This window comes from Mustela erminea, chromosome 1 (assembly GCF_009829155.1).
Source record: "Mustela erminea isolate mMusErm1 chromosome 1, mMusErm1.Pri, whole genome shotgun sequence".
NCBI classification, from domain to species: domain Eukaryota; kingdom Metazoa; phylum Chordata; class Mammalia; order Carnivora; family Mustelidae; genus Mustela; species Mustela erminea.
In genome coordinates this window covers 93,381,709-93,400,802 of record NC_045614.1, presented here as the reverse complement: position 1 = coordinate 93,400,802, position 19,094 = coordinate 93,381,709, and the positions used below count along the sequence as shown (strand labels likewise).

General features: G+C 39.9%; 1 protein-coding gene across 4 annotated transcripts in view; it reads right to left on the bottom strand.

Moving 5' to 3' along the window:
• The window catches only part of PPP2R3A (protein phosphatase 2 regulatory subunit B''alpha), a 194,397-nt gene extending 175,934 nt beyond the window's left edge, over positions 1–18,463 (bottom strand). For 3 of the 4 annotated variants that reach the window (XR_004283352.1, XM_032333767.1, XM_032333788.1), the window contains exon 1: positions 18,293–18,463. The gene's annotated coding sequence lies outside the window, so the exon portion shown is untranslated. Of the gene's footprint in view, positions 1–17,713; positions 17,810–18,292 lie in introns of all 4 variants that reach the window. The other variant, XM_032333775.1, reaches the window with a different exon arrangement.
• Between the last annotated feature and the right edge of the window lie 631 nt (positions 18,464–19,094).

The following is a 19,094-nucleotide window of genomic DNA, read 5'->3' as shown; positions in this document are numbered from 1 at the left end:
TTATTTTTCATGCTCCTCACTAATTTATGATGTTTTAACATGTGTTTTACACATGTTCTACTTCTAAGCAATGGCCAATTATGAGTACAAATTAAACTTGCGACTAAGAACAATTAAAAACAGTGTAATGGTCCTCTTCAAAATCTTCCTCCCACCCCCCCCCCCAAAATAGAGGAGAAAATGCTTCCAAAGTCATTTTACAGGACTAGAATTATCTGGATGCCAAAACTAGCTAACGACATTACAAGAAAAGAAAATTATAGGCCAATACTCCTGATAAACATAGATACAAAAATCCTAAACAAAATATTAGCAAACCAAATTCAAGAATAACAAAAGCATCATGTACCATGATCAAGTGGGATCTTTTCCAAGGATGCAAGGATGGTTCAATATCCATAAATCAATGTAATATACCATGTTAACAAAATAAAGGATAAAAATCTTATAATCATCTCATGAGATGCATGATACGTATTTGACAAAATACAACACCCATTCATGATAAAAACTCTCAACAAAGTGGGTGTAGAGAGAATGTACCTTAACAAAATAAAGCCCATGTATGACAAGCCCACAGCTAACATCATACTCAACAAGAATAGGAACAAGGCAACAATGCATACGCTCACCACTTTTGTTCAGCATAGTATCAAAGGTCTTAGGGCAATTAGGCAAGAAAAAGAAAAATTTTTAAAGATTTTATTTATTTATCTGAAAGCGAAAAAGAGAGAGAGAGAGCGCGCACGAGTGGGATGGAGGGGCACAGGGAGAGAGAGAAGCAGACTCCTCCCAAGCAAGGAGCCCCACATGGGGCTTGATCCTAGATCCTCAGGATCATGATCTGAGCTGAAGGCAGATGCTTAACAACTGAGCTACCCAGTTGCCCTAGAAAAAGAAATTTTATTAAAAGCATTAAAAAAAAAAGCATCCAAATCAGAAAGAAAAAAGTAAAATTTTCTCTATTTGTAGATGCTATAATCACATATATAGAAAACTCTGAAAACTCTACTGAAAAACTGTTAGAATAAATGAACTCAGTAAAGTTGCAGGTCACAAAAACCAATATACAAAACTCAGTTGTGCTTCCTTTTTTTTTTTTTCTAAGATTTTATTTATTTATTTGACAGAGATCACCAGTAGGCAGAGAGCCAGGCAGAGAGAGAGAGGAGGAGGAAGCAGGCTCCCTGCTGAGCAGAGAGCCCAGCATGGGGCTCAATCCCAGGACCCTGGGACCATGACCAAAGCTGAAGGCAGAGACCCAACCCACTGAGACACCCAGGTGCCCCTCTCAGTTCTGTTTCTATACACTAATAATAAGTTATCAGAAAGAGAAATCAAGAAAACAATCCTATTTACAACTGCATGAGAAAAGAATAAAAGACCTAGGAATTAATTTACATAAGGAAGTGAAAGACCTGTACTCTATAAACTATAAGACACTGATGAAAGAAACTGAAAACACAAATAAATGTAAAGATATTCTATGCTCATATACTGGAAGAATTAATATTGTCAAAATGTCTATAACTACAGAAAACAATCTACAGATGCAATGCAATCCCTATCAAAATTCCAATGATATTTTTCATAGAAATAAAAAAACAATTCCAAAATTTGTATGGAACCACAAAAGACTGTGACTAGCCAAAACAATCTTGAGCAGGAAGAACAAATCAGGAGGCATTACTCCCTGATTTCAAACTATAATACAAAGCTATGGTAATCAAAACAATGTAGTATTAAAATAAAAACAGACACATAAATTAATGGAACAGAATAGAACCCCAAAATAAACTTATATATGGTCAATTAATTAAGACACAGGAGTCAAGAATAAACAGTGGGAGGAACGGACAGTCTCTTCAATAACTGGTCCTGGGAAAACTGAATAACCACATGCACAAAAATAAAACTGGATCTATCTCTTACACCATACACATAAATCAGATCAAAATGGATTGAAAATTGAATGTAAAACCTGAAACCATAAAACTCCTAGAAGAAAACACAAGCAACAAGCTCTTTGACATTGGTTTTGGTGAGGATTTTTTAGATTTGACACCAAAAGAGATGGCAATAAAAGCAAAAGTAAACAAGTGAGACTACATCAAACTAAAAACTTTTAACTGTACAACAAAGGAAACCATCAATAAAATGAAAGGGAAACCTAGTGAATAGGAGAAAATATCTGCAAATTATATATCTGATAATGGATTAACATTAAAATATGTAAAGAACTCATACAACTCAATAGCAAAAAAACCTCAAAAAATCCAATTAAAAAATTGGCAGACGATCTGAATAGACATTTTTCCAAAGACAATATAGAGATGGCCAAAAGGTACACAAAAAGGTGCTAAACATCACTAATCATCAGGAGAATGTAAGTCAAAATCACAATGAATTATCACTTCACACCTATAAGAGCAGTTATTAGTGCTGGCAAGGATGTGGAGAGAAGGGAGCACTTGTGCACTGCTGGTAGGAAAGTAAACTGGTGCAGCCACTGAAAAAAAGTATGGAACTTCTTCAAAAATTTACAAGTGTAACTACCATATGACCTAACAATTCCACTTCTGGGTATTTATCTGAAAGAGAAGAAAGCACTAAAAAAGATATCTACATCCCCATGGTCACTGCAACATTATTATAAATAATAGCCACACATGGAAACAATCTATGATTGTGTATCCATCAATGGATAAATGAACAGAGAAAATGTAGTGTGTACACACAATGAAATATTCAACCATAAAAAGAGGGAAATCTTGCCATTTGCAACAGTATGGATGGTCCTTGAGGGCATTATGCTGACGGAAGTAAGTTAGAGAAAGACAAATACTGTGTGAGCTTACTTACGTGAGATCTAAAAAAAAAAAAAAAAACCAAAAAAAAACCTCACAAGGCCCAAAAGCCCAAACTGATGTAGAGAACAGACTGGTGGTTGATAGAGGTGGAGGGCAGGGCGTGGGAAAAATGGGTGAAAGTGGTCAAAAGGTACAAACTTCTAATCATAAAATAAGTCCTGGGGATATAATGTATAGCATGGTGACTACAATTAATAATATTGTATTGCATATTTGAAAGTTGATGAGACTAAATCTTAAAAGTTCTTATCTCAAGAAAAAAACTGTAATTATGTGGCAATGGATGTTAACTAGACATTGTGGTGATGATTTCACAATATATGCATATATCGAGTCACTATGTTGTACATCTAAAACTAATATGGTTATATGTTAATTAAATCTCAATAAAAAAATAAAAATAGTATAATGGTCACAAGCCACCAAAACAGATAAACTAACAACAACTGTAGATCGTAATCACATTCAACTAGTATCTCTTAATGTTGTTCACATCACATTACTCGAATTGTTGTTTTTAAATGGGAAAAGCATTTAAACAATTAATTTATCAATTTCCAAAAAGCAGTTATTAATACTGCTTCTATTAATATTATTAATTATCATTATTCTATTAATATTATTATTAATTATTATATTAATATTATTTATTACTGTCTTCAATGATACAAATTAATTCTAAGATCAATTTATAAGATGACTCTAAAATTTCACAGAGAAGAGAAATGTGCAGGAGTTAATACAACTTTGGGTGAGGGGAGGTGTGTGTGGGGGGGAAATAAAAAGAAATAACAATATATTTCCCTTAAACTGAGCAATGGGTAACAAATGTTCATTGTACTGTTATACTCTTCACCTAACATGTTTTCCAAATATTGTGCTATAGCCATTTAACATTTAGTTTTGCCTCACCAAAAATCACATTATAAAGCTACAGTAATTAAAAGTATATTACTGGCAAAGAACCAAAGATCAATGAAACTAAACAGTTCTAAAACCATCCCATGCATATATGAAAATTTATTAACTGATAATTTGACATGATACTTGTTATAAAGATTATTCCAAATGAATGGCCAACTAAACAAGATTCCTCCCTTACACCACAGATAAAAATAAACTCCAGATGAATTAGAGACCTAAATTCTGTATAAAAGTATAAAAAAATGTAAGATTCTATGTTTAGATTTTCAGGGCAGGAGAAATGTCCATTTAAAAGTTGTAAAAAAAAAAAAGTAAAATCAAAAGCTATAAAGGCAAAGAAAGGTAAATTCGAGATCAAAATTAAAAACTATTACAAACAAAGGGAGAGGACTTAGACTGGAGGAACTGTACCATTTTTATAATAAGGATGACTATCTAGGGCACAAAGAGCTCCTATAAATAAATAAGACAAGTATTTGTTATGCCACATATAACAGAAAAACCAAAAATAAGAGTGCTTAAACAAGACAGAAGTTAAATTTCTCACTCAGACAGCATAAGTTGAGGGTTGGTGAAGTGGCTCCACCAACAGCTCAGAGATCCAGGTTTTCTGGCTCACTGAGCTATAGTGACAGTCTTGACAGACAGGATGGCTATTAGAACTCCAGTCATTGTATCCATGTTCCAATATAAGAAGGGTAAGGAATGAATCAGAGAGTGCCTTCTCTCTTTAAGGAAATTTCAGAAAATTATACTAAACACTTCTGCTTATGCATCATCAGCTAAAACTCATATGGTAACACTTAGCTCTAAGGAGGCCAGGGAATGTTGTCCTCCAAATGGGCAGAAAAGGGCTTGGATAAAAGCTGGGGTTCCCATGACTAAAGATGAAGGAAGAATAGACCATAGGATGTAACTAGCATTCTTTATTGTGCAATCTAAAAAAAACAAAAAACAAAAAACAAAACCCAGAAAAAGAAATACAAATGGTCAAAAACTCAAGAAAAATATTCAATCACAGGGAAATAAATAAAAAACAAGGACACATTAGGTCTTTGTCTGTTTCAAAGGAAACATGAGTTTTTAAAACTTCTAAAAGAGGTAAAAATTTGTAAATTGGTAGATGGCATGAGGATTTTTAGCCTTGTGGTTTTTTTTTTTTTTTTTTTACAAAGAGAATGTATTCAATATTGCTAGTGTAAATAAAAAATAGTGGAAATATTTTTATTGATTTATAAACTGAAACACATTACTACTTTTAATTATATTATACATAATATCAGTATAGACACTTTGTGGACCAACTGGCAGTATGTATTAAAATTTTGGTTATATGATCATATGATCCAGCAATTCCATCTTTCAGAATCTTTGCAATACAAACATCACACACTTGTCTAAGTACAAGGATGTTCATCACAGTAATGTTAAAAGACGGAAGAACTGGAAACAACCTAAATATTCATTATTATGGAACATTATTTTTCTTCATAGCACTATTACCATTATCTGAAATTACATTACCTACTTGTTTGTAATCTAGGGAGTTAGCTCATCTAGGAAAAGGGCCAAGGCAAGGAGAATATTATTTATGTAATACTTGTTGGTTAAAAATTCATTAGAAATAATGCAGCATCTTTTAAAATAGCAACTCAAAACCAGCACCATTCCAGCCTTTCATAACAATAACTGGTGAGAAGGCCTGCAGGTTTGCAGACAGACTGAGAAACAATGAGTGGGATGAAGCTTCTGAACTTGCTATCTAGGGAGACTATACTGGATATGATCTGTTTGCCCTCTTCCTTAGAGTCTAGAGCATCTCACAGTAGAATCAACACATTCTATTGTATGTAACTCTTAACTGCCTTTTAATTCATGGTTCCCAATACTCCTACCAGCACCAAATAAGCCGCCTCTGCTACTGAACAGGGCTTACCATGGGAAGGGGGTCCCAACCCACTGCCAGCGTAACAAGACATCATGTTGAAGGAGACAAATGCTGACACCTGAGCCACAGTGCTTGAGGGAAGTGCTTGACACTAATAGGAGCACTGTGTTCATCAGTACTCATAGTAGCAGTATTATAGGGCTCCACACCCAGTACTGTAAAATAAGGACTGTGCCTATGACCTACAAAATGGAAAGGATAAGCATGCCCTTGCTATGATTTCTAAGTCCTTAATGACATCTCCATTCACAGCAGCTAATCTCTGCTTTTTACTTCTAAACTTGTAGACAAGCAGTTTTCAAACTATTTTAACTGAAGCGATTCTGTTCAAATGTAAGCTTAAAGATAAATAAACAGTGGGGGAAAGAGATAGCTTACCGCTCAGTCTCAGGGGTAGGGTAGCAGGAGCACCCAGAGTACTAAGAGCTCTGGGAAGCAGGGTTTGAAAGGGAAGGAGACAGGGAGTACTCGAGAAAGTGAACTTTACTGAAGACAGAAGGGAAGTGAGGGAGGGGGCTTTGTAGATAGTGGGGGAAAGCACAGGGCCTAGGGCTGGTTTATTGGAGGAAGAACAAAGTGCCTTTTGTGACTTTGACAAAGTAAGCACAGGGATTAACAGAAGAGGAGGTCAGAGAGGTAAGTGGGGGTTTAGATTATATAGGGCCTTGTAGGTAAGCATAAAGCCTCTGAGCTAAGAACTGATTTTTAACAGTGTCCCTCTAGCTGCTGCATTGAGAACAAGCTGTACAAGGGCAAGGACAAAAGCAGGGAAAAAAGAATTAGGAGAGGGCAATTATTCAGGAGATATATACTGGTGGTTTGGAGAAGGTGAAAGCTGAAGAGATACTGGCATTAATGACCAATTCTAGATACGTTCTAAAAGTAAATACCTTCTGAAAGAAGAGCCAACAGGGTTTGCTGACAAACTGAATGTGGGAAGAAAGGTGACAGTCAACAATGACTCCAAAGTTCTTGGCCTGGGCTACTAGAAGAAGGGAGTTGCTATTTACTGAGATGGGATAGGCAACAAAAAGGGTGGTTTTGGAGGGGGAAAATGAATTCAGTTTTGAAATGTCTATTAGATATCCAAATGGAGAGGTCATGCAGGCACTCTGATATCAGAGTATGGGATTTAGAGGAGTGGTCTAACTTGGAGATAAAATCTGGAAGTCACTGGCATGTGGTTTTTGGCATATAGATGGTATTTAAAGTCATGAGACTGGGTGAAATGCAAGGAAATAGTGTTGATAAGGAAGAATACAAGTTTGAGAGGTAAGAGGCATCCCAACACCTAGTGATCAGGAAGTTGATGAGGAACTAGCAAGAACACTGAGATAGAATCCTCTAGTAAGGTGGGGGGAAATCCAGAGAAAGTAGTGGAAGCTAAGTTAAAAGCATTTCAAAGAAAGAGGAACAATCAACTGGGCAGAATGCTGCTGAAAGATCAAGTAAAAGAAAAACTGAGAACTGACTCACTTGACAGATTGGCAATGTTGAGGTCTTGATTGGGGAGGGGAGGTAAGGGCCTGATTAGTATGGATTCGAGACGGACTGGCAGAAAGGAACTGGACTCAGTGAGTTAAACAACTGTAGAAAGAAACAGATTTAGAAGGGGATGCAGGATCAAGAGTTTGGTCTTATATGTTAAGGCATTATATCTCTAATATTTAGTACAGTGGCTGCCACATAGCAGCAACTCAAGAAATATTTGTTGACTGAACTAAGCAATCAGGAAAAGTCTTCATTCTAGACATTTAAAAGCTGATACAGTAAAATGTGACAATCCTTAGTCCAATAAAAAGAACTGCCTTTATTTTTCTACTATGCCTGAAAACTCTTCAGTTTTAAAGACTAAAAAAATTAAATTAAAACTATTCCTTACACACCTAGAACACCTAAATTTGAGAGGAATAGCAACAGAATTTGACAAACACATGCTCTATAAGAACACATACATTCAATTTTGGATAAGTACAATCTCTCCAACTACCTCCTGCATTAGGGCCATCTGACTTTGTACTCAGGGGTACAAATAGTCCCCAATCCTCTATGTTATGACTCACTATCCACTAGATGGAAGACTTCTGTTGGTTGCTGAAAGATACTAACTTACAGGAACCTTATACATATGACAAAAGCAAAATAATAATAATCATTTGTTCAGTCATTTTTACTGCTAAACATTCACCTTCTCTTTTTATTCTTACAACTTTGTGAGGCAAGTATTCTTTTTTTTTTTTTTAAGATTTTATTTATGTATTTGACAGAGATCACAGGTAAGCAGAGAGGCAGGCAGAGAGAGAGAGGAGGAAGCAGGCTCCCTGCTGAGCAGACAGCCCAATGCAGGGCTCAATCCCAGGACCCTGAGATCATGGCCTGAGCCAAAGGCAGAGGCTTTAACCCACTGAGCCACCCAGGCACCCCGAGGCAAGTATTCTTAACACTTTCATTTCACATATAAGAAAGCACAGGGCCGGAGACTTGCATAAGAACACACATCTCGGAGTGCCTGGGTGGCTCAGTCCATGATCCCAGAGTCCTGGGATGGTGCCCTGTGTTATGTCGGGCTCCCTGCTTGATGGGGAGCCTGCTTCTACCTCTCCTACTCCCTCTGCTTGTATTCCCTCTCTATTTCTCTCCTTCTGTGTGATAAATAAACAAAATCTTAAAAAAAAAAAAACCCAACAACACACATCTCTTTCAAGAAATAGTGCTGGGACAACTGGATATCCACATGCAAAAGAATGGAGGTGGACGCTATGTCACACACAAAAATTAACTCAACACTGATCAAAGACCTAAACGTAAGAACTAAAACTATAGACTCTTAGAAGAGAGCATAGGGGTAAGCTGACATGATCTTGGATTTGGCAATGGATTCTTAGGACACCAAAAGTATAAGCAACAAAAGAACAGAACAGAAATTTGACTTCATTAGAATTAGAAGCCAGTGTACAAAGGACACTATCAAAAAAGTGAAAAAGCAACACACAGTATGGGAGAAATACATGCAAACAATATATCTGACAAGGGTCTGGTATCCAGAATGTATAAAGACCCCTTAACAACTACTTAACAATAAGACAAGCAATCCAATTAAAAAATGGACAAAGGACTTGAATAGATGTCTTTCTAAAGAAGATATACAGATGACCAAAAAGGACATGAAAAGATGCTCAACATTATTCACTAGTCATTTAGAAAATGTGAATCAAAATCACAAGATATTACTTCATACCCACTAGGATAGCTATAACCAAAAAACCCCTGGAGGGGGGCAGGGGAGAAGGGTTGGGTTAAATAAGTGATGGGGATTAAGGAGTGCACTTGTGATGAGAACGGAGTAATGAATAGAAATGAATCACTATATTGTACACCTGAAACTAATGTAACACTGTATGTTCACTAACTGGAATTAAAATAAAAATTTAAAAAAAAAACCCAAAAACCAAAAACAGTGGGGCACCTGGGTGGCTCAGCTGGTGAGGTGTCTGACTCAATTTCTGCTTGGGTCATGATGTCAGGGTTGTGAGATTGAGCCCTGCATCAGGCTTGGTGCTGGACGTGGAGCCTGGTTAAGATTCTCCCTCTTCAGACGTGGAGAAAGGGGAACCCTCTTATACTGTTGGTGGCAATGCAAGCTGGTGCAGCCACTTTGGAAAACAGTGTGGAGATTCCTTAAGAAATTAAAAATAGAGCTTCCTTATGACCCTGTAATTGCACTACTGGGTATTTACCCTAAAGATACAGATGTAGTGAAAAGAAGGGCCATCTGTACCCCAATGTTTACAGCAGCAATGGCCCCGGTCGCCAAACTGTGGAAAGAACCAAGATGCCCTTCAACGGACGAATGGATAAGGAAGATGTGGTCCATATACACTATGGAGTATTATGCCTCCATCAGAAAGGATGAATATCCAACTTTTTTATCAACATAGACAGGACTGGAAGAGATTATGCTGAGTGAAATAAGTCAAGCAGAGAGAGTCAATTATCATATGGTTTCACTTATTTGTGGAGCATAACAAATAACATGGAGGACATGGGGAGATGGAGAAGAGAAGGGAGTTGGGGGAAACTGGAGGGGGAGATGAACCATGAGAGACTATGGACTCTTTGAAAAACAATCTGAGGGTTTTGGAGGGGAGAAGGGTGGGAATTGGGGGAGCCAGGTTGTGGGTATTATGGAGGGCACGTATTGCATGGAGCACTGGGTGTAGTGCATAAACAATGAATTCTGGCACACTGAAATTTAAAAAATAAAAAAAATTATATATAAAAAAAGATTCTCCCTCTCCTCTTCCTTCCCTCTCTTGCTCTCACTCTCTCACTCTTTAAAAAAAAACCAACAAACAGAAAATAACAAGTATTGACAAGGATGTTGAGAAACTTCAGGACATTGCTGGTGGAAATGTACAATACTGCAGATGCTATATAAAACAGTTTGATGGTTTCTCAAAAAGTTAAACATAGAATTACCTATGACCCAGCAATTCCACTCCTATGTATGTACACAAAAGAACTAAAACAGGTATTCAAGCAAAAAATTATACATGAATGCTCTTAGTAGCACTATCTATAATAGCCAAATATCTATCAATTGGTGAATGGATAAATAAAATGTAGTATATCCATACAATTGAATTATTACTCAATCAAAGAAAGGAATGATAATTTTTAAAAATTATTTTTATTAACATATAATGTATTATTTGCCCCAGGGGTACAGGTCTGTGAATCATCAGGTTTACATATTTCACAGCACTCACCATATCACATACCCTCCCCAATGTCCATAACCCAACTACCTTCTCCATACCCCCTTCCCCCAGCAACCCTCAGTTTGTTTTGTGAGATTAAGAGTCTCCAATGGTTTGTCTCCTTCCTGACCCCATCTTGTTTCATTTTTTTCTTCCCTACCCTCCAAACCCCCCCACCCTGCCTCTCAAATTCCTCATATCAGGGAGATCATATGATCATTGTGAAAGGAATGATTATTATTCAAAGAAAGGAACACATGCTACAACATGAATGAACCTTGCACAAATTATGCTAAGTGAAAAAAGCCAGTCACAGTATGTCACATTTGTGTGATGCCACTTTTATGAAATGCCCAGAATAGGCAACTCCGCAGAGACAGAAGCAGATTGGTGGTTTTCAGGAAATAAGGGGAGAGAGGAATAGAGAGTGCCTGTTAAATGGGTACAGGGTTTCCTTCTGGGGTGACAAAAACAGTCTGCAATTAATGGTAATGCTTACACAACATTGTAAATGTACTGAGAGTCCTGAATTGTATACTTTAGGTTAAACTGATTAATGTTATGTGAGCTTTAATTCTATTAAAAAAATCACACAGCTGACATTTAACAAATCAAGATTTGGCACCCAAGAAATGACTGCAAATCATCTGCCCACTCAAAATATCCTATTTCCTCTATAAACCAAAGAAGCTTTGGCCCACCTTGCAATTAACTTTTCCCTCTGTCTACCACAATCCAAGTATGGTACCTAACTTTATTTATGATAGTGGAATTCCTATAATTGCCCAAGCACACAAAAGTTTCTAAATAAAATATTTCTTATCATAGACTCCCAGTATAAACCTTTGTAGACCAAGGGCTTTTACTTACGTCATAAAGGCATCCTTCATACAGAAGTTAACCATCATCCACCTAATGGATGAACTACTAGCAGCTATGAAGACTAATCCTTCACAGGATTACACTCTTACTTTCGGAAAAAAGTACAGCAATGGGACTTATGTCTTCAACTAATAAACTCCATTCCTCAGTAATAAATCCTTGGCATTTTCCAACCCCTATGGTATCTATAGATCACAACTCTTTAAACCTCATATGCTAGCTAGGTTAAGGTTGCCGATGAGGCAGAGATGTATAAGAGACAGATCGGTAGAGGCCATGTGCGTGACAACCCACTCTGGACAGCCACTCTAATCCAATCTTCTAGGTAATTGCATTCCAGCATTCACACAACCTTTTGGAAACCAGTTTGTTCGTGTTCTCTTCTCTTTGAGCTCAGTGAGGGTCTCCTCCAACTTGTGTCCATACCCTTTAATGAGCATCAGTGATAAAGATTTCAAAGTATGAGAAATTTTACATATATGCAACTGGAAAACCAGCTATAATATAAAGTTAAAGCAGCTGCAAAAAACTGCTCTTGGGAATCTGAAAGTTGGAGATACATATTCCCTGACATAGCCAAGTATTCCATTTTCAACATGACAACAATCTGATATTTGTTCACAGTTTAATGGGAGGATGATGTCAGGGTCACTAGAGCCCGGCTGGCCTTTAGGAGCCCTAAGGCTTTTCAGATAAGAAGAGACTAAGGGCCTAATCACTAACATCTGAGTCTCAAAGGTCCTGGCAAAATATCTCCTCAATGGAAAGCACAAAGTCTCCAAAACAAATACAAGCAAGACCCCTCTGATATAGGGGAGAAGGGTAATCAGGCACCACTAAGTTACCTCCCTCAAGAGCTAGAAGCATTTGGGTAACCAACACAGACTGCACCTACCATACATATAAGACACCTGACCTTCCCTCATCGCTTCCCTTCTAGGCTAAATTCAAAAGATTTCCCAAATTTATCCTTTCCATTTCCTTACTTTCTACCCACTTCAATCTGGTCTCTGCCTTTTCCAATCTAAAATGGTTTTGCTGAGGTCAATGATTCCATCTTGCTAAAATCAACTGATCATTTTCAATCTGCAGCTTCACTTGGTAACTCTTCTTTTTAAAAAATGCCTTTTATGACACAACTTAAACTGGAATTAGATTCTAAAGTAAACACCTAAGAAAAATATCGAGCATAGTTTAAATTACTCTTGAATCCTTTAAATGGCCCATTAAATAAAGCAAAGCTGTTTTTTGTATTCATTAACTCTAGGCAGTAATGAACAGCATACACATATACAGGTATACGCAAAACAAACAGTAAGTATACCTGCGAAATCAAATTCTCTTTCATCTAATTAAAAACATCTTCAAGTGTATTAGGTTAAGTTTGCATACCTTAGCTATAAGCAAGATCCCACTCCACTGTACCTCTGACCACTTCTCATCCCTTATCCTGGAGCGACCTTCTTTTAGTCAACTTTGAAACACTGGGTCTGAGCTCTCTCTCTTTTTAATCTGTCAATGGTCTCAACTTCCACTGCTCAGTGGAATCAACTGAAGAGTTGTTGGTTTTTTTTTTTTTTTTAATCCCAGGCTTTAATTTAGACCAAGTAAACAAAAATATACATTTCTGGTGTGGGTATTAACAAGAGTAATTTTAAATTATCCAATATTTCCAACGTGCAGCCAAGATGAGAATCCCTGTTGTGTTCTCTCTTCCTAGAACAGGGATTCCACACTCAGGATCAGAGAAGTAAATTTTAAAAAAGCAAGCCAGGGGCGCCCGTGTGGCTCAGTGGGTTAAAGCCTCTGCCTTCGGCTCAGGTCATGATCCCAGGATCCTGAGAACAAGTCCCGCATCGGGCTCTCTGCTCTGCGAGGAGCCTGCTTCCTCCTCTTTCTTTGCCTCCCTCTCTGTCTACTTGTGATATCTCTCTCTGTCAAAAAAATAAATAAAATCTTAAAAAAAAAAAAAAAAAAGCAAGCCAGGTATAAGTTTTAGGGAGTGGTGGACTCTGCTGAACTAGAAAGCAGCTGGGATCAGTGTTGACTTAGCTCCAACCAATTGTTGCCATACGGGAAAGCCAGCTTAGTAGTGCTAGATCTTCTCATTTTTAAAGAAAAGACCCAAATCTAGATTTTCATGGGAAATCTTTAGATTTTAAATTATTGGCAACTAAAAATTGAACAACAAAAAACATTCCATGGGAAAAACAAAACATATGTGTAAGCCAGATTTAGCTGTGGGCTACAGATTCCCAAAGTGCTCTGGTAATTCCATCCACAACCCCTCAATTCACACCTAAATATGGGTCCCCAGTTCAGTCCACTCCTTTGGGCTATGGATTTGAATTACCAAAGCTTATGTTATTCTCCACTCAGAGAGACTGGTGAGGTCTCACCAGTCCCAAAGTGAACTATGATTTATACCCACTTCAAAACTATTTACCTTTCTAGTGCTCTCTACCTCAGATAACAGCCACAACATTCACCTGGTTGGGCAAGCCTGGGAGTCATCCTACTCATTTCTCCCTCAATCATTAAGTCCTTTCAATTATGCTTCTTAAATATATCTCCTATATCCATCTTCATCTCCTCTGCTACCACCATGGTCCCGGCTACAATCTTTTCTCTTCTACCTCTCCACTGTGTGTTAATTGGCACTTGGCTCAAGATGCCATAATAAAATACCATAGCCTGGATTGCTTAAACAACAGAAATGTAATTTTCTCATGGTTCTGGAGGGCAGATGTCCCAGATCAAGGTCTGAAAAAGTCAGGTTCTCTTCGTGGCTTGCAGATAGCCACCTTCTAACTGTGCTCACAAGGCCTTTCCGACCTCCTCTACTTATAAAACCACCAATTCTATTGAGTTGGGGCCCCACACTTTTGACCCTGTTTAACCCTAATTACCTACCAAAGATTCTATTTCCACGTTTAGTCACTAGGGGTAAGGGACTCAAAATTCAATTGTGGGAGGACAAAATGCAGTCTATAGCTCTCAGTAACCTTAATTAGGGTCAGTTGTTTCCCACAAGCACTCATTTCTTTCCAAACCATTCTCTTCAACATGACCATATTGATCTTTTTACAAAACAGTATTTATGTGTATATGTACATATTAGACCCAATAATTCCATTTCTAGGAATTTATCCTATAGATATTTTCACACACATGAACTGGCATATGCCTGTATTATTCCTTATAGTAAATTATTAGAAAAAATTTAAATGTTCACCAATAAAGGAACGGTTAAATAATCTGTGGTATATCCATACAATGGAATACTATAAGGTCATTCAAAAGAATAAGGAAACTATATATTGAAATGGAAAGGTTTCCAAGACATTGTTGCAAACAGAAATACTGTGTACAGGGATGCCTGGTTGCTCACATTAAGCATCTGCCTTTGGATCAGGTCATGGTCCCAAGGGTCCTGGGATCGAGCCCTATGTCAGGCTGAGCACGGAGCCTATTTCTCCCTCTCCCCCCTGCTCATGCACACTCTTGCTCAAATAAATAAATAAAGTCTCAAAAAAAAAAAATAGTGTGTGTACAGAATGCTACCATTTGTGTAAACAACAACAGGAACTAAGAATATGCATTTGCTTGAATGCTGACAAAAAAAATGTCTAGAACAATACATAAAACTAGTATTAGTAGTTATCCTTTTAAAAAGTGTGGGGAAGGGGTGCCTGGGTGGCTCAGTGGTTTAAAGCCTCTGCCTTCAGCTCAGGTCATGATCCCGGGTCCTGGGATCGAGCCCCGCATCAGGCTCTCTACTCAATGGGGAGCTGCTTCCTCCTCTCTCTGCCAGCCTCTCTGCCTACTCGTGATCTCTGTCAAATAAATAAACAAAATCTCGGCTCAGGTCATGATCTCAAGGTCCTGGGATCGAGTCCCGCATCGGGCTCTCTGCTCAGCAGGGAGCCTGCTTCCTCTTCTCTCTCTCTCTGCCTGCCTCTCTGCCTACTTGTGAACTCTCTCTGTCAAATAAAATAAAATCTTTAAAAAAAAAATAAATAAAAAAAATAAAATAAAATAAAAAGTGTGGGGAAAACAGCAGCTGGGGAGGAAAGTAGGATCCAATACAGACACTTTAATGTGCATTAAGGTCCTCTTGTGATTCCGATGAACAGGCTGGACTGAGAACTGCTGCTCAGAGAAAGCCCTTACCAACTTTTCCAGATTCATTTTGTATCATCCTGCCCCTACCACTCTCCACGTTCCAGCCACATTGTCCTCTGAGTTCCCAAAAAAGGTCTTATTCCTTCTGCCTGATACATTGTCCCCCTATGCTTCACTTTATAACTTCTATTAACCTTCAATGTCCCCCTCACCTTAAAGGTCATTTCCCAAGGAAACCTTTCCTAGTTCCCAAACTAGGACCCTTGTTTTATGTACTCAGTGTGCTCTGTACTTCTCCTAGAATTTATCACAATTGCAATGAGGTATCTGTATCACTATACGTGTGTGTGTCACTCTCTTTAGAAATAATGTTCAAGAGTACAAAGACCACACTAGCTCCTTTTATCACTATATTTCCAGAACTAAACTAGCACCTGGCTGGTAAAGTATGCCCTTCCTCAGATATTTGGTAAATAAATGAACGACTCCTCTGCCCTCAAGCTTAGGACAGCAGAGAAAATCAACACATAACCAAATGAAGACAACGTAGGGTCACCAATGTTAATTAAGGCAACAGTCTACTTAGGACAGTGGTTCTCAATTGGGGTGATTTTGGCTCTCTCAGAGGACATCTGGCAGTATCTGGAGGCTTTTTTGATTGTCACTACTGTGTACACTGTGTGACTATTTGCTATAATTGTGTATGGGGGGAGGTACTAGTGGTATATATTTAGGAGAGGTCAGGAATGCTGCTAAACATTCTGTGATGACCAGGATAGCCCTCCCCAACAACGAATTACCTGGTCCAAAATGTCAATAGTACTAGAGATGAAAACGCCTAATTTAAAAGAGTGGTAAAACTCAAAAGGGTGATCAACTCTACTCCAGGTGGTGGGGTTTTTTTTGGGGGGAGGGTAAGGTGTGTGTCAGGGAAGATGTTAAGAAAGGCTTTAGCTGTGTACTGAAAGGTGACAGGGGCTAAATCAGTGGAGACTGATCAGCTTATGAAGAGTTTAAAAAAGCGAAGTCATGGTTTGCTTTTAACAAGTGCCCCCCTCAAGTACTCCATACTCTGAAATTTCTCAGATCCTTTACTCTCTTCTAGATGAAACTAAACTTTCATTCTCTTAGGGCAGTGGGTTTTAGCTAAACATTAAGGTAAAATTAATTCAGATTAAAGTCAGATACCCCTTCACTGTCCAGAATGTTAACTACATTTTAAAATATGCAAATACTTAAGAACTCAAATAAATCTTTAACTGATTAATATTCAGGTTGTTAGTGCATACAAATATTTTTTACCTCAACAGCCAGGTTGGTCCTGATAAAGACTTCTTCAAAGCTTTGTTTTTTGAAAAAAAACTTCTTACTTTGTTTGCCCTGTCCTCAATTTCTGAGTTCTTAGATTTATAAAAGATCCGAGTTTTCCCCACAGTATCTCAAGTTCTTCTGTCAGAGAAGATAGGAGAGCCATGTGGATGCAATAAATGTGAACAGATTTTATTTATAAATTAGGAGTGGTCTATAGATTTTTAAAAGGCTTTCACTAAAAGTCATGGATATTTCTGAGAGGAATGAAACTGAGATAATTTTAATGGTACCATCAAGAAAGAAAATGATGTTTTACTACTACACAAACCTGCTGCCTACTGAGCAGGATGCACATGCCCTGACCTAGTACAGCAATGTTTAGGGTCTCGGCAGTGGGTGCTCCGTTTACAAGAAACTGAGGCCTGAGACTAATAAAGAACAAAGAAAAATGCCTGGGACCAAAGGTTTGAGGGGATGCTTTGTACATAAATGATCTGAGAAGGAGCACTTCTTCAGAGTTTGGAAGGCACTACAAACCACTCTTTTTTGCTTACGTGTTAAGAATTTTTATTTCGTGTTTTCAGGCCATTTCTTAATAAGAAAATACATTATAATTTACAAACAGCGATTTATCCTCCCTTACATTTGCTCACCACTAAAACTGGGTAAAATTTCCTTAAGCTTTACCAGAGTTGAGGGATTGGGAATAATGCGAGCACAACAGAGTTCAGATGCAACATCAACTCCAAGCCCGGCCAGCTGGTTTCCATCGAGAGGTCCCCCGAGAGAAAGCCCCTCCGAGGCGGCGGCCAGGGTCGGCGCGGGAGAGACCCACTGAGGCGGCCTGGGGGCGGCCGCACGGCAGGGCCAGGGTGTGCCCGGCCTCCGTTTACCTTTGTTTCAGGTACTCCTGCTTTCAGCCAGGCCGGGGATCCCGCCCGAGGCCCGGAGCTGGTGACACATCCTTCTTTGGCCAATTCGGGCTGAGGCTGGGCAGGGGGCGGGGAAGGAAAATAGAGCCTCAGCGCCTAACGACGTGACTCTCAGTTCTTCCAAAACGTTGGCATTTGTTTTTCTGCCAAGCTTTCCTGTTAACAAGTTCCCGAGGGCTGTGCGGGCGAACTGGCCTGGGAGCCCCAAAAGTGGGAGGGGCAGGGCCGTCCCCCGCCTTCTCCGCTCGGTGGGTGCCCCCGGGGCAGGCGGTTTCCACACCTCCCGGGCAGCCACTGCCCGGGACCCAGCGGGGCGTGCACTGGAGCCCGCGCCGCCCCAAACCCCGACTCCCACGGCACTGCCGCTGGCCCAGCTCGGCGAGGCCCCTCTGGCCCCGCTGGCCAGGCCGGTCCCCGCCCCCAGGCCCCGGCCCCGCCCGCTCGGGCCTCCGCGCACCGCCCCCCGGCCTCGCCACCACCCTCGGGCAGGGCCGGGGGCGCCCTGGTTCCAGGCCGCGCGGCGAGCGTCCCCGCGCCTACCTCAGCGCCCGCGACTCCTCCTCCGGCTGCTGCCCCGGCTCGCGGACGGCGCTTGCCACCAGACTTCCCGGCGGCGCGGAATCTGGGAGGCGAGTGCGGCGTGTGTAGAGCTGAGGCCCGAACGCGCCCCGCCCAGCCGCCCGCCCGTCCGCCCGTCACCTCCTCCCCCTTATGCCCACCCTCCGCCGAGCGCTCGGCGCCCCGCCCCGCCCCGCCCCGCCCCGCCCGCCAGGCTCCGCCCACACCGCCAGCCGGTGTCGGGAAGGGGACCGCCAGGGGCGCTGCGAGAGCCGCAATGTCCGCTGCCGGTGGGGTCTTTGGTATGGCGGCCCCGTGGTGTCGTGATTTGTGGCGCTTACAACCGTTTATTGGATACGAATCTCCTGTTTGGATTTGTTATTACTGTGATTTTATTGTCATTGTCGTTTTGTAATCGTTGTAATTGTTATCTTCACTAGTTCTTTTACCCTCCTGGAGCTGACCGGATGGTTCCCTTGAGGGGGGAGATGGCAGACACGCAGCCTTCGCTACTGACCAATAAACCTGGTCACTCCGATACTCCCAGTGGCCCGCACCTGTGCCACATTTCCTTGTGAAGTGAACAAGTTATGTGACTTTTGAAGGAAGTTTTCTTTTTAACTGTTATTGTGACATTTAAGAAAAATACAGAAAGCCAAACTCAAAGCACAGCTACATGGATTATTCTGACACACACCCGTATAACCACTCCCCAGATTTAGCACTATGTAAAGTGGGTGAACACAAAAGCTCATCAGCAAGGAAGACACAACCTGGGAATGGC